The sequence below is a fragment of the Mobula hypostoma genome, chromosome 4, assembly GCF_963921235.1.
Source record: "Mobula hypostoma chromosome 4, sMobHyp1.1, whole genome shotgun sequence".
NCBI classification, from domain to species: Eukaryota; Metazoa; Chordata; class Chondrichthyes; order Myliobatiformes; family Myliobatidae; genus Mobula; species Mobula hypostoma.
Genome location: NC_086100.1, coordinates 98652713 through 98658712, shown reverse-complemented (window position 1 = coordinate 98658712; position 6000 = coordinate 98652713).

The window sequence follows — 6000 nt, the reverse complement described above, 5'->3', positions numbered from 1 at the left end:
CATCGATCACTCCACACCACACCATCGATCACTCCACACCACACCACCCCCATCGATCACCACACCACACCAACCCCAGCGATCAGCACACCACACCACCCCCATCAATTACACCACACCACCCCCATCGATCATACCAACCTATCGATCACCACACCACACACCTCGATCACACCACCCCCCATCGGTCACCACACCACCCTCATCGATCACACGATACCACACCCATCGATCACACCACACCACACCACCCCCATCGATCACTCCACACCACCACCATCGATCACACCACACCACACCACCCCCATCGATCACCACACCACACCAACCCCAGCGATCAGCACACCACACCACCCCCATCAATTACACCACACCACCCCCATCGATCATACCAACCTATCGATCACCACACCACACACCTCGATCACACCACCCCCCATCGGTCACCACACCACCCTCATCGATCACACGATACCACACCCATCGATCACACCACACCACACCACCCCCATCGATCACTCCACACCACCATCATCGATCACACCACACCACACCACCCCCATCGATCACCACACCACACCAACCCCAGCGATCAGCACACCACACCACCCCCATCAATTACACCACACCACCCCCATCGATCATACCAACCTATCGATCACCACACCACACACCTCGATCACACCACCCCCCATCGGTCACCACACCACCCTCATCGATCACACGATACCACACCCATCGATCACCACACCACACCAACCCAAGCGATCAGCTCACCACACCACCCTCATCGATTACACCACACCACCCCCATCGATCACCACACCACACCAACCCCAGCGATTAGCACACCACACCACCCCCATCGATTACACTACACCACCCCATCGATCATACCAACCCATCGATCACCACACCACACACCTTTATCACACTACCCCCCATCGATCACCACACCACCCCGATCGATCACATCACACCACCCCTATTGAACACTACCCACCCCCATCGATCACAACACACTACCCCTAATGATCACACCACACCAGTCCCATCGATCACAACACCACCCCTATCAATCAGCACACCACACCACCCCCATCGATCTCACCACCCCATCAATCACACCACACAACCCCCATCGATCACTTCACCCCCATCGATCACACCACCCCATTGATCACACACCACCCCCATCAGTCACCACATCTCACTCATTGATCACACCACACTACCCCCATTGATCACCACACCATCGCATCGATCACCACACCCCTTCGATCATCACACCACCCCTGTCGATCACATCGCACCATCCCATCGATCAGCACACCACCCCCATCAATCATCACCACCACCCCCATTGATCACACACCACACCACACCCATTGATCACACCACACCATCCCCATCAATCACACACCATCCCCATCGATCACAACACCACCCCCATCGATCACACCACACCACACCACCCCCATCGATCACCACACCAACCCCAGCGATCAGCACACCACACCACCCCCATCGATCATACCAACCCTTCGATCACCACACCACACAGCTCGATCACACCACCCCCCATCGATCACCACACCACCCTCATCGATCACACGATACCACACCCATCGATCACCACACCACACCAACCCCAGCGATCAGCACACCACACCACCCCCATCGATTACACTACACCACCCCATCGATCATACCAATCCATCGATCACCACACCACACACCTCGATCACACTACCCCCCATCGATCACCACACCACCCCGATCGATCACACCTCACCATACCCATCGATCACACCATCCCGATCGATCACACCACACCCATCTATCACCACACCACACCCTTCAATCACAACACCCCCCATCGATCACCACACCACCCCGATCGATCACATCACACCACCCCTATTGAACACTACCCACCCCCATCGATCACAACACATTACCCCTAACAATCACACCACACCACTCCCATCGATCACAACACCACCCCTATCAATCAGCACACCACACCACCCCCATCGATCTCACCACCCCATCGATCACACCACATAACCCCCATCGATCACCACTTCACCCCCATCGATCACACCACCCCATTGATCACACCACACCACCCCCATCGATCACCACATCTCACTCATTGATCACACCACATTACCCCCATTGATCACCACACCACCCCTTCGATCATCACACCACCCCTGTCGATCACATCACACCATCCCATCGATCAGAACACCACCCCCATCAATCATCACACCACCACCCCCATCAATCATCACACCATCCCCATCGATCACAACACCACCCCCATCGATCACACCACACCACACCACCTCCATCGATCACTCCACACCACACCATCGATCACTCCACACCACACCATCGATCACACCACACCATCGATCACACCACACCACACCCCCATCGATTACACTACACCACCCCCATCGATCACACCACCCTCATCGATCACACGATACCACACCCATCGATCAGAACACCACACCCATCGATCAGAACACCACATCCATCGATCACCACACCACACCATCCACATCAATCATCACACCACACTACTCCCATCTATCACCACACCACACCCTTCGATCACACCACCCCCCATCGATCACCACACCACCCCAATCGATCACATCGCACCACCCCCATTGAACACTGCCCACCCCCATCAATCACAACACACCGCCCCCAACGATCACACCACACCACTCCCATCGATCACAACACCACGCCTTTCGATCACACCACCCCCCATCTGCCACCACAGCAACCCCATCGATCACACCACACCACCCCCATCGATCATACCAACCCATCGATCACCACACCACCCTCATCGATCACACGACACCACACCCATCGATTAGAACACCACATCCATCGATCACCACACCACACCATCCACTTCAATCATCACACCACACCACCCCCATCTATCACCACACCACACCCTTCGATCACACCACCCCCCATCTGCCACCACAGCAACCCCATCGATCACACCACACCACCCCCATCGATCATACCAACCCATCGATCACCACACCACCCTCATCGATCACACGACACCACACCCATCGATCACACCACACCATCCACATCAATCATCACACCACACCACCCCCATCTATCACCACACCACACCCTTCGATCACACCACCCCCATCGATCACCACACCACCCCGATCGATCACATCACACCACCCCCATTGAACACTGCCCACCCCCATCGATCACAACACACCAGCCCCAACGATCACACCACACCACTCACATCGATCACAACACCACCCTTATCGATCACCAGAACACACCACCCCCATCGATCTCACCACCCCATCGATCACCACTTCACCCCCATCGATCACATCACCCCCATCGATCACACACATCACACTCATTGATAACCACACCAACCCCATTGATCACTACACCAACCCAATCAATCACTACACCACACCAAACCCATCGATCACCACACCACCCTCACCGATCACCACACCACCCCCATCGATCACACCACACCACACTACCCTCATCACACCACACCCCTCCAATCGATCTCCACACCAGCCCCATCAATCACTACCACACCCCATTGATCACACCACACCACCCCCATCGATCACACCACACCACCCCATCAATCACACCACACCACCCCATCAATCACAACACTCCCAGCGATCTCCACACCACACCCATCGATCACACCAAACCACACCCATAAATCACACCACCCATCTATCACCACACCACACACCTCGATCACACCATCCCCATCAATCACGACACCACCTCCATCGATCACACTACCCCCATCGATCACACCACCCCCATCTATCACACCATCCCCATCGATCACACCACCCCCATCGATCGCAACACCGCCCCCATCGATCACACCACACCACCCCCATCGATCACACCACACCACTCCCATCAATCACACCACCCCTATCGATCAGCACACCACACCACCCCCAATGATCTCACCACCCCATCGATCACACCACACACCCCCCATCGATCACACCACCCCATTGATCACACCACACTACCCCCATTGATCACCACACCATCGCATCGATCACCACACCACCCCTTCGATCATCACACAACCCCTGTCGATCACATCACACCATCCCATCGATCAGCACACCACCCCCATCAATCATCACACCACCACCCCCATCGATCACACACCACACCACACCATCCCCATCAATCACACACCATCCCCATCGATCACAACACCACCCCCATCGATCACACCACACCACCCCCATCGATCACCACACCACACCAACCCCAGCGATCAGCACACCACACCGCCCCCATCAATTACACCACACCACCCCCCATCGATCACCACACCACACCAACCCCAGCGATCAGCACACCACACCGCCCCCATCAATTACACCACACCACTCCCATCGATCATACCAACCCATCAATCACCACACCACACACCTCGATCACACCATCCCCATCAATCACCACACCACCCCGATCGATCACATCACACCCAACTATCACCGCACCACACCCTTCGATCATACCAACCCATCGATCACCACACCACACACCTTGATCACACCACCCCCCATCGTTCACCACACCACCCCGATCGATCACTCCTGTTACGTACCCCGTAACTGGATTGCCAAACCAGCAGAAATGGATCACTCAGTTGGAGACTGGATTACTAGAACTAAGAAAGTTTTATTAAAGAAACAAGCAACACAGTAATCGAAAGGATAATAAATGCAACAGTTCAGCAATGATAAACACACATGTGCACAGAATTAAGATAACAGCATGAATCAAGCTCTATCGTTGTCTAGGGGTAAATGACTAAATTTCAAAGTGACACAAAAGTTCAGTCCAATTTAGTTCAGTTCGCAGTAATCGTTGCCATGGCGATGGACAACGTGGGGGGAGGGAGAGAGAGAGAGAAAACGGGAACAATTGATCATTCAGACACGGCTTTACTCACAGACCAGCGATATGGCTCACAAGCAGCTTTTGGGCAGGTCCTTGTTGATGTCACCTGGGGTCACCGACTGTGACCCCTCCTCCAGATGCGGTCAATCCTCTGCAGTGAACCCGGCACCCAGGCAAGGGCGGACACACACCGGGTTCCCGCTGATCGTACCTTTCCACCCTGGCCGTTGTCTGGTACTTCCCACCGACTCGTGAGAGGCGTACCGCTTCCAGGGTCTCATCGATCTCACCACCCCATCGATCACACCACCCCACCCCCATCGATCATACCAACCCATCGATCACCACACCACCCTCATCGATCACACGACACCACACCCATCGATCAGAACACCACATCCATCGATCACCACACCACACCATCCACATCAATCATCACACCACACCACCCCCATCTATCACCACACCACACCCTTCGATCACATCACCCCCCATCTGCCACCACAGCACCCCAATCGATCACACCACCCCATTGATCACACCACACCACCCCCATCGATCACTACATCTCACCCATTGATCACACCACACTACTCCCATCGATCACCACACCATCGCATCGATCACCACACCATCCCCATCAATCATCACACCACCACCCCATCGATCACTCACCACACCACACCCATTGATCACACCACCCCCATCGATCACACACCACACCACACCCATTGATCACACACCATCCCCATCGATCACACCACCCCCATTGATCACACCACCCTCAGCTATCACCACACCATCCCCATCGATCACAACAGCACACCACACCACACTACCAACACACCACACCACCCCCAATGATCACCACACCAGCCCCATCTATCACCCTCCCACCCCATTGATCACACCACACACCCCCATTGATCACACCACACCACCTCATCAATCACACCACACCACCCCATCGATCACCACATCACCGCTATCGATCACACCACCCCCATCGAT